Below are 12,124 nucleotides of genomic sequence, written 5' to 3' on the forward strand. Positions count from 1 at the left end.
CTTTTTAAACACAGATTAAAATAGCTGCTATGTGCAGGTCCGCCCTGCCTCTCTCCCCAGAGATTACAGAAAGCACTCAAGTGCCAAACTTAAACAGGGGGCTGAAACTAAACCGAAGGTATCCCACCCTCAGCACAGCTCCTGAATGCATGGTCTGTATCCAAAGCATAATGGAATCCCTGGAAAAATCACAGCTGTAATTCTGGAAGGGTGTTTTAGTCCTCTGCTGCTGCTGCTGCCCAGGGATTTAGGGAGGTCAGGATGACCTGGGGTGCTGTGGTAGCCCATTGGAGAGACCTGCATCCAGCATCTTCCAGGAGAGCACACCAGTGCCTTTTTCCTTTGGTTCAAATGGAAAGGCAAACGTGGAAGCAAACAAGGTGCTTGTGCTCCCACCCTCTCTGCTGAGATTAATCACTTGGGATATTTTTACTGTTAGATATTGCTGACCCCTCTGAGGGCAGCATCGCTCTGAAAGCACTTGAATGAGCAATACTGCAGTTCAAAGGCAGGAACTACAGTAAAACCCACCAAAAAGGTCCAACAAGGGAGAAAAAAAAAAAAAAGAAAAGAAAAGAAAAAGTTTAAATGTGTCCACGACTTCTATTTTTCATTGCACTGTGACAACCACACAAGCAAGCTTGTGCATGCACAGAACCAGGAGAGAACAGGGCCTGACCAAACCAGCTTCTCCTCCTGAGAGCAGCACACCACACGACCCTTGGGGTTGTATTTGGGTGCCTGAGGCAAAGGGTGTCCCATGAACAGCATCTCCAAGCTACGGTGTGGTAGTGTAGGTGTGTGCAGGGTGCTCTGGGAAATGTGAGAGCAGCACTACAAGCCCCCACCTGCCAGAAAAGCACATCCATGAGACATTTGGAGATCTAAGGGTGGGAAGGAGAAGTCCTGGAAAGAAGCCCCCACTTTTATTGCTGAAGTCTTGCACTGCAAACCCAACACAAGGTTCCCCAGCGAGGGCTTTGCCCTTTGTGGGTCGCATATTTAGCATCCAGCTGTCAGGGGAAGGTGTGTGGGGAGCAGGGTGGGAGCAGGGAGGAGAGGAAGCTCATCTGCTTTTTGGGTTGTTTTTTTTTTTGCATGGCAGATGCTGGTTTTCCACGCAGGCTGCCAGCTCCACACGGAGTTTTATTTTTCTAACACGTTCCTCTGAGAAACAAAGGTTCGACGCAAAACGCTGCCCCTGACGAAACGTGGAAAGAGCCCGGGCTGGCTGCCGGTGACTGCAGCTATTCATCTGACTAAGCAGCATTTGACATTTGGGCTTGGTGGGTCTCAAGTTTCCCTCTAGTAAGATATGGGCTGACTCCGGCGCAGCCAATCTCGGTCGGAGGCTGCGGATGGTGCCGGAGGGAACCACGCGCACATCCCGAACGGCAAAGCCCGGCACTGCGTAAGAGCGGGTCCAGCGAGCCTGACCTCAGCTGCACCGGAGCCGTGGCACCACTGCCCAGTCCTCCTGGACATTCTGCGGATGCTGTTCGGCTGCAAACTCCGCGTTCCACACACACACACACACACCCCAGCCCTCCTCCCCCTCCCTCGATTCTTAGTGACTTATTTTTGCATCTCTCTCCCCCCAGTTCCGGGAGTTTTGTGTTTCCTGTTGCCGCGTGTCTTCTGTTGTAATCGGAGGCAAGTGGAAGCCGTTTGACAAGAACAGCATTCGATTTCCCAACCCCGGTTGAGCTTGGTGCAACACAACCAGCGGCATAAAGGGAAATCCTTTCTGTCAGCCAGAGTTTCAGAATAAATCCGCGCAAATTGAAATCGTACCAAAAGTGACAGGCTTGCAGAGAGCTGGCTGCGTGTTGCAAGGAGGCTGTGAGCTGAATCCACAACTCAGACATGTCCTCTCCGGATGGAGAGAGTCCAAGCCAGACAACAATACCACAGTCCAGTCTTCTGGGAGGTGTAATCCACAAAAAATCCGTCTCTGGGTGGATGTGTCACTGCCCAAGCACAGCAAGCCAGCTGGAAAGAGCTGACATGACTGCCTTTGATGCCTAAAGCATTAAGTATGATTTGGTAGAGACATTTTGTGGTACTGGGGAGATCTACAAAATCCTTTGAGCTTTGCATTTCTGTGTCTTTGTCTTTTGTCCTCCTCCTTCCCACCCCAAAATTGTGCTTTAACTACAAGCAAGGACAAACACAGGGGAACTGCAGGGTAAATAATAATGAACACTAAAATAGGTGCCATTATAAGTCAGGGTTCTTAAAGCATTACCTCTTCCTGATGCAAGTACTACAATCCTCGTCTACAAAATTTAAAACAGATTTGTACTACACAGTTTTCCAATGAGTAAAAATCCCTTATCGCCTCCTTATTTTCACATGACTGTTGCTTGCAACATTGTCACAGTCTCCCAGCTCCTAACAGGGCTCACTTGTCACCCTCGCTTCCACTTCTTGAGCCCTCCAATGAGTGGCAATGAAATTTGCAGAATTCATTGCATAACTTGCTCAAAAGAAGTTAGGAACCAATGTAAATACATCTCTTGGATGACAATAAGCCTCTATGAACCCTGAAGTCCCAACAGGCATCCACTCACCCCAAAAGTTGTATAAGGACTCTGACCCCAGGCCCACTGAAATGAGTCTGGGAAAAAAAAAAAGAACTCCAGACCACAAGTGCTGCAGAACACTGTAAAGACATGGTTTGTAAACTTTATTTGCCACCTATCCCCATCCCTTGCCTTCAGGAGTTGGATGGCCTTGTCCAAGGCTGGTTTTCTCCATGGCACCTGGCTGGCCAAGACCTCAGGCAAAGCTCAGCCTGGCACAGAGCCATCTATTTGTCAGAGAAGATGCTGAGGCCCTCCTAAACAGGGCCACATTGTGTCTGCCTGACAGCCCTGTGATCTGCATGATAAGCCCTGTGATGTGACTGCAGGGGTACACAGGTTTCATGTGTGCTGCAGGTTGTCACAGTCCATGCAAGATCTGGCACGTTCCTGAGCACAAAGTACACCCAAGATACTCATCTCCTCTGCAAATACCAGCTGGGCCTTTCCAGAAGCCGCTTTGAGAGTGCTAATGTGGACAAATATGGGTATGAACAGCCCAGCCCCAGGTGCCCACATCAATAGTGCCGTAAGAGCAGCTACATGGGAAACTCAGGGCATCTTGAGGGGAAAAGCGGGGTCTCACCTCTCCCAGATCAGCCCAAAGAACCTCTGCCAGCTGTGAAAGAGCTACAGGTCACCCTGATCTTCTTCTGATGCTCTGCTTGGCCGAAGGCAGCAGCCCCAGAGCGCTGAGACTTGGATGAATACCGTCCATCCGTCTCATGCCAGGTGGGAAGTGGAGGAGCTGTGGGTGGAGATGGAGCAGGTAGAACCAGTGCACACCACCTGCCAGAGAGCTGGTGCTGAGTAAGACCAAAGACCCAGTCCAAAATAAACAACAGGAGAAACCACTTCTCCGAGGAACAGTCTGTCCATGCTGTTGAAACCTCATTACAGCAGAGCAGCCCCATCCTGACAGGCACCTCTGCTGTTTTGGAGGGTGCACACTCCTGGGCTTGGAGCACACCTGGGAAATGGAATAAAGAGGGCAAATCCAGGAGAATGGCCATGCCTCGTGCCACAGGCTGATCTCGAGTGCTGCATATTTGCTCCCACTGTCTTTAGTATTTGTGTATTTTAGTATGGTCTTTAGGCACATGGGGTGACTCTTGGGGATGGGCCTGTGCAGGGCTAAGACCTGGACTCGGTGATCCTTGTGGGTCCCTTCCAACTCAGCATATTCTGTGATTCTGTATTCACACGTAGGGGAGGAGGGACTGCCACAAATCCAGCCCTGGGTACTGGCAGTGGCATAATTCTGCATCTCACAAGAAAGAGGGGTTCAAGTTTTTCCCTCCTCGTTCCCCAGGAAGGCTACGAGCTTTAGTACCTGTGGTTTTTTGTCTATCCTGCAGGAAGATGAGCAGGTTTAACCCTGCCCCACGGGCAAGCAGTGGGCTTGTACAGTAAGGCACACTGTAAGCTGTACAAACACCACCTCTGACACCTCCCTGGAGGGCAAGAACAAGACGGGGTGCTTAGTTTAAACTGCCCTTTAAAATCATATGTAATTTTTCATTATTCTAGCACTGGACTGTACATCTACCATACAACCTTGGGGTTGAGACTGGAGGAGTCCCACCACACTTAGCACCTATTCATATAGGTGCATAGGTGCACTATTCATATAGGTGCATAACTGTGCAATACTTCTACCATCCAGGCATTGAAATCTGAAATGGGAAGAGAGGGATCTCTTTTACTTCTTCTCAGCACAAGGAGAGCTTGGAGAACACTACCAAGAAGCCTACAAAAGCCAGAGATACCTCAGTTCATGTGCTACATGGCCACCAAACTATCACTGTACACACACCTCCAACAAGCAGCTCCATAAATTACATTAAACACTTTTAGAAATACAGTTGCCATCACTAGAACGTTATTTTCCCTGAGTCCTCTCTGTTTTTCTATCACAAACTCATGGTAGAAAGGGGCATGGGGAGCTCCAGTTGCAAGTTTTCAATCAGATTAACAAATACCTTGATGAACTTCAGCATATTTCTGGTGGTTGATGTCCTAAAGGATTTTATTTATATCAAATACATGCTTTAAACAGCTGATAGTCACTCCAAAACATGTCAAGCTGACCCCTGTACTGGCCTCAAAGGGGCTCACAAATCACAAATTTACGTAATAAATAAAAACTTCCCCGAGGACAAACAACAGACTGTAAAATGATTTCGTTTAGCAACTGCTGAGAACACTCATTTCCTAATCAGACTTTGTGAACGCGGCACACACCAACTTAACCTTATCTCACCTCATCTGGGATTCAGACTATGTGCTCACACAGCAGTTGTGCCACTGGAGAAGCTCAGCGGGGCCTCAAGTGCCAGGTCAGGGTGAATCAAACAGCTGCACAGAGCAGTGAGGACCCACATGCACCCCTAAACCTGCAGGGCACAGCCACGGCCACATTTCTGGCAGCTGAGGAAGCTGGGCTCCAAATACTTCCTCTGGTGGCCTGGGCCCCATTATCAGATGCAGGTCAGGAGCTGCTTCAGCTGTCACTGCTGCAGGTGACTGATTTGAATATCAGGTCACACCACGGAGCTCCCCACCTGCAGCATGGCATTGGCCAAGGCCAGCAGGAGAGCTCAGTTGCTCCACTGCACATTGGGAAAGGCCCATCTAGCGAGGGTGGCGCTGGAATAAGCTCGAGGGTTGGAATGGAAAATGGGATGAGGGCCGTGAATTTGAAGGCCAGGTTTTGACTAATTGTTTGCAACGTACCAGATTCTGACACCCACTGTGTGCAGTGTGCTACAGCCTTTGTACCAGGCATTTGGTACCACCCCCGTGCCCCAAATCTGGAAACATACAAGGCCAGGTTGGGTGAACAACCTGATCTATTGGAAAATGTCCCTGCTCATTGCAGGGAGGTTGGATTAGATGTCCTTTAAAGGTCCCTGTCAATCCAAACCATTCTATGATTCCATGGCCAATCCCAGCACTATCAGTGGTAGACAATGGTTTAACAAGGTAACTCACACAGGAAGGCATTTCAGAATTTTAATGCGCTTTATTTCCTGGAAAAGCAATTTCCTAATGCTCAACTTCTACCCAGCCTAATAGCTCCGCTCTCAAATTCTGCTCAGGGCTTGACCTAAAGACAATCTACTGACTTGAGCTCAAACTTTGCACAAGGGAGTATGCTGAGGAAAGGATTAGGAAGGGGGATAGTGAGGAGCGTGGCAATCCAGCCTTTGGGTGCCTGTGCTGTGCTCCACAGTTTTGCATCTGATTTCCAAATATCTCTTGTACTCATGCAGTATGTTCCCCAGATCCATGGATGGGAGACAACACCTAGTGGAAGGTGTCCCTGCCCACGGCAGGGGGTTGGACAACATGGATGGGTTTTAAGGTCCCTTCCAAACCAAACCATTCCACGATAGGGGACCACCTGCAATGTCATACCAAACCAGAGAATCTCCTGACACACATGCTTCTGCTGTCCTTAAGAAGCAGGCTGAGGGATAACAGTAAGATCACCACACCTACAGCAATCTCATGGAGAGGCCCAGTCCAGCAGAGGCACATCTATCTCTCTGGTTGCCTCACTGTCCCCAACACTGTCCCCACTAACTGCACAAATGTCCAACCCACACATACTGTGAACAAGGGGAGACAGGGATGCAAAGGAATAAGAGAACACTCCTGTATGGTTAGAGCATCCAAGCTACTTATCCTCCATCACACTGATGGGAGTCACTGACACTCCCCCTTCCCTCCCAGGAGAGTCAGTAAAAGGTCTCCGAAGTGATTTAGACTGGAATCACACAGGTGGCAGTGACATACCACAAATTCTTTGGGTTTGACTGGTTCTCGAGTGATTCTCAGGGAACCTATTTTTAGGCCTGCAATTGCATTTTTCCATGGCCCTCCATCACCCTGCCTCCCACCTCAGTCCTGGGATAGGCTAAAGACAGAGACCAGTCCTCCAGCACAAGAGACAAACAGACCTGAGCAAGGAGCACACCTGCTCTGAAGTACAAGAGTCACAGGCCTCCACTGAGGTATCTGGAAGCTGTTTTAAGAGAAAGCAGAAGCACAGAGCCCTGAAGCACACACTTCTGCCCAGAGCACCAGGGCTCAGGGCTCCCAGCCTCCAGGGCACAATTACCTCCAGGGTAATGCCAGAGGCAGGACATCCCTAGTCCTGGCACACAGCACCTGAACCTCACCTTTTTTTTAGAAATAGGATTAATGAATAAATAGTAGTGTCTGTGTAGGGTAGTTTTGTTCTGTGTCCAACACCTGCCACAGTCAGTTCTTGATTCATATCCATCCTTGCCCTTTCTCTCAACTTCAACCTACTCCATACTCAATATCTACCCCATACCCTACTCCATACTCAGTCTACTCCATGTTCTACTTCCTTACTGTCTCCTGAATTTGCAGTTATTTGCAGACTGACACTTGCCACTGTTAGAGGAATAGTCATAAATATTCTGTTTCTTGCTTACTTCAACCTCACAGGCTTTTCTCCAAATCAGTCATATTTTTTTATCATTCTACCAACTGCAGATTTGCTGAACCTCAAAGTTTCATTATTACTCTTTTGGTGATTTAGAAGTTTCTGGACTCTGTTGAATGTACTTTTACTAAAACGAGCATAACTTTAGTCTTGTGTAGGTGAGAAACTTCAGCCTAGTGAGCGTGAGAAAAACCTCCTGAAAATTAGCTGTTTCATGGTCAATTCAACAATTATAGTTCCAGTAAATAGAACTTCTCAATGCTCTGCCATCCCTTCAGTTCTGCCTTCTGTGTTTAAATTATGTTGTCTTCTGCTTCACACTCTAGATTTTGCAAATCCCTTTTTAAGACCTGAAAAAAAATCTCTATTTATAAATGACCACAGCAGAGAGGAAAACACTGTAGTGTAAAGTACTCTTTCAAGCAAAACAAAAAGCCCAATGATTATATCATGTGTATCTTACACTAGAGCTAAATGTTTATAAAGAGGGATTAATTTTTTTTTCTCCCTGGCAACAGCTATAATAAATACACCGTTAGAGAAAATATGTGAAATAGAAGACACGCACTCAAAACTGAAGGAACATGTTTGGATATAGCACAGGAACTTGCAGAAGTATCTAACACCATAAAAACTCTGAGCTTTCAGCTTGTTGTCTGTGCCAAGATCTCTCAAAGCAGAACTTGAGTGAGTTTTCCTTTGAGATGTGGTCAGATGGAGTTTACAAGCTCCACTAACCGATTAGTTGGTAACAGGAATGATAAACATTTCACATAGGTTATCAGGCAGCAACACAGAAATGAAGGCACAAAACTTTCCCCTCTTTTGCCTCCTGCAACCCTATACTTCATAGGTTTTGACTCACAGATACTTTTTTTTCAAAACAAAATTTATTCCAAGTACCCTGGTACTGCAGAGGACCTGGTGTGATGTCTGTTTTGGGGCAGCAAGGAACTACCCAGCAAGGCCAGTCTGTGCCCCACTCCACTCCCGTGGTCAGGAATTTGTTCTGCCTTGCTCTTGGTGTCCAGGTTGGGCACCACAATCTCTCCAGACTGGCTCCTTAACTCTACTGAGCTTACTGCCTTGAGCTTCTGTGCAACAGCTCCCTGCCTCACTGATTTTCAAAGAGATTAAAGCCCTGGTTTCACAATCATTAAATGGCACATTTGGGCAATTCCTAGTCTCAGAGAAAACACTCAGCCCAGGTAGGGTGTGAACACACAGCCCTGCTTCTGCTGATTCAGAGCAAGAGCATGACCACCAGGGGGAAAACAATAGCTGCTCTGGCTTAACACCTGCCACGAGGAATTTATCATGCTGACAATTTCAAATAGCTGTGGATTAACAGCCTGAGATTACACCTGATCTGCCCTGCCATTCCTATGGCTCCAGCGTTTTGACCGAGCATCACTAGGTCTACAAATGGAATTGTTCTCAAACAGCAGCCTCGAATAAGTTAAAAAATGTTACCTTTTGCTCTTGGTTTTGATCTTGGTTCACCTTCCATGAGAACTACTTACCCATTATAAAGCCAAAAACCAACAATCACAAGTGTAATTCCTACTTAACTCATGCTCCAATCTACCTGTTCAACTTAATTTTTCATGTAAATGTCCTGAAGTCAGCAAAGACATCACCAGCATTGAGTGCCTTGTAACTGTTTTCAGAAGAGGAGAACTGCACCTCCATTACTAAACCCTTAGCTGGGGAGCTCTCAAAAGGATTCAATTCCCCTCTGATCCCCCTCAGCATCCCTGTGAAGCATCCAGTCAGACAATCTCACAGACTTTGGCAGGTGGAGAGGCGAGACAGAGCCCTGCCCAGCTTAACAGCATCACACCAGATGGAAAACGTCTGGATTTACAGATGGAGGAAGAGCTTAATAGAAATGCTCTCGCAATGAGGTGAGACTTCCCTGAAAATGTGCAACTTTAGGAGGTTCAAGATGTAATTTTTTTATATATAGAATTCTCCACAACACCCCATCTTAATTACTGGAGCTCCACTAGCAGCATAACAGAACTGCTGATATATAATCCAGAAGGGAATGCAACAGGTAAATCTATCTCTGTCTAGCCTCTGTACCTTCTCCATCTCTCTCACGTACAGTTGTTCAGGATTAAGGTTTAATAGCTTTTCTTGTGCAAAAAGGAATCACAAAGTCTAATCTCTTCCTCACCTTCTGTCAGATACAGCCCTCCAGACATCATCCTCTCAAACTCTGCAAAACAACAAATGCTTTCTAATGCACTTGGAATCCAGCAGCACCACACACTCCGGGGAGCAGAGCAGCAAAGGCATGTTGGTACCGTGGCATCTGCCTGCTTAAAACACATAAAAGGAGAAATGGGACCTGAACTTTCAAGCGTTTCAGTTTCAAGTTTAACCCAGCCAGCACTTAGGAGGAAGGCCGTGCCACCGCAAGGAGTACAGATGCCTTTGTAAGGCAGGGAGATATGTAGGGTGTTTAAAACGCTCCACCCAGTGGCAGGAAGCTACACCTATCTGTATGAATAAATCCTGCACAGTTTTACACGGGCAATAAATGCTTTTCACACATGCTTTTTTTTTCCCCATACACATTTTTCAAAAAAAGAAGAAAAACAATTAAAATTCCCATTACATTGCATAATAGAGACCACACACATAAACAATACAACTGAGCCTAAAAGGAAAAAAAAGTATGCACTTGGTACAATCAAAATATGTGATTATCTCTCTAAAATCTAACACATTTCTTTCTTATCTTCTGCTCCTCCCAGAACACTATTAAATTCCCCAAATTCTGATTGCTCACAGCAGAGATGTCTTCATTTCCCAAAGGCAGAAACACAGTCCTACCATTGTTACATCAAGGAAATCAGAGAACATAGCTGGGAATTATCTCCAGGAATCAGGTATTACTGCTGTTATTCTGTAATAAATGATTGGACTTGCTAGTAAAGACAAGCTCAGACCAAAACCTCAAGCCTTGGCACCTCCTATGTATTGTGAAAGATCGGCTCAGGAATCAAATATCAGTGCTTGTGCTCACCTTTAGTAATAACTTGGTAAGAAAAAGCCAATATTTTGTATCCCTGCCCAATACAGTCTTCAGGGTCTGTTCCAACCCAAAATATTCTATGGTTGTATGACTCTATATTCTAATGTACAATAAACTGTGTTTGTGCATGGCCCAGCACAGGACTTGGCTTTGCCCTTCTGGGAATACCATACTCTAGGCTTAAAAGTGAAGTCAGGACCTACAGAAGAAGAATGCAGCATACTCCCCCCAAACCCAGAGCATCCATGCACCTTTCAGAAGAAGGACTCCCCTCTGCATACAAAGTCATTGACAACTCAGGAACTGGTAGCTTGTGCAGAGGGGTTGTCAGTGGTCTCAGCCATGGTTTCACTGGCACAAAGTAGATTTAAACTAGAAATTAGGAAGAAATTCCTGGCTGTGAAGGTGGTGAGGCCCTGGCACAGGTTGCCCAGAGAAGCTGTGGCTGCTCCATCCCTGGGAGTGTCCGAGGCCAGGCTGGAGGGGGCTCTGAGCAACCTGGGATAGTGGAAGGTGTCCCTGTCCATGGCAAGGGGTGGGATGGGCTTTGAGGCCCCTTCCAACACAAATCATCCACGCTTTTACGAACACAACACTCTGAGCTTGGTGACCTCAGCTGGATGTTGTGGAAGAAGTTGTATGTATCAGAACTGTCCCCGTGACTTCATGGGAAAGGATTTCACTCTTTCACTTCAGTGTGGCAAAGCTCTTACAGGAAATGAACAGGATAAAAATGGAATGATATGGGAATAAGCAGCTGGCTTACACAGCAAAGAAAGGTTACTAGCAACATGTACAATCATTGTGCTGATAACATGCTTGTCGAGATATTTGGAAGCTGTAGCTTATTTATAAAAGTTATCTGGAAAATGAGGTGGACATCATGATGCATTTTGCAGGAAATACACAATTATTCAGGACAACCAAATACAGCTCTCACAGCTAGAATTACACATGGATCTCAAAGATCTGAGTGATAAAAGGGAGAAATGAAATATTATGTGCATGAAGGGAATTATTCTTTACTGTACATACACAGTGATGAGCTCAGAAAGAAATTTTATTACACAGGGATGAGAACTTGGAAAAACCCATGCCCAGTTCTCTGAAGATGAGAATTCAATGATGATATCCACAGACAAGAAGGTAGAGGGAATTAGTTATTGGTTATTATGGAAGGAACTAAGAATAGAAATCCTCCTGCAAAAGTATGTGGCAAAATCCACGTGGCAACTGTATTTTGAACAGTGAAACCCCAGTACCCCTAATTTACTAAGAGCAGAAAGAGGAATTCAGATACTGTATTAAATGAACATCTGGTTTGCTGCCTCTTATGGCAGCTGGGTTGTTTTTTTTTTTAATCCATATAAACAGCACCAAATATCTCTACAGCTGTTAAACACACTGCATGCATAAAAACCCCTGGAATGGTGACCAACATACTTCAACCGTTATCCACCAGTTGTAACAACACTTGCCTTGACCTGAATTTCTGGATAGGCTAGGCAGTCAGTTTTGGAGTTCTGAACCTCCCAGCTTTCATAATCATGTCACGCCAGTGGAGTGGCAAGAGGTTGTTGTACATAAGGAATACTTTGACAGCGGACAGAGGATGAAGAAGAGTAAAGGCTGAAGTCTTTGCTACTGTTTTAGTTTTGTGGAGAGGTGCGTGCTATCTCTGACAGGGATCTCTCCAGCTGTGAATGTCTCACGTAGACATCCACATCAGAGCAAGCTGCAAGGTGCAGTGAGCCTAAAGGGCTTCAGTGAGCACAAAGACCTCATTTCATCCAAACGTCGTGTCCATTCTGTCAAACGATTTGTAACTTGAACTCCAACGCCTCTGAGAGGCCAGACAGCTTCCTCAGAGGTGCACTTCCCAAACTGGCTAAGAACAGCCCCACATGAAGTGACCCAAGAAATATGGATGACACTGTCAGAGAAATGAAGAAATGAGTTGCTGTTATCATGCAGCAACACAGATGCAGCTAGCCCCCCTTCTCAGAGGGCTGG

The sequence above is a fragment of the Pipra filicauda genome, unplaced genomic scaffold (genome assembly GCF_003945595.2).
Source record: "Pipra filicauda isolate LSUMZ 115617 unplaced genomic scaffold, ASM394559v2 scaffold128_size5466820_pilon, whole genome shotgun sequence".
In the NCBI taxonomy this organism is placed as follows: domain Eukaryota; kingdom Metazoa; phylum Chordata; class Aves; order Passeriformes; family Pipridae; genus Pipra; species Pipra filicauda.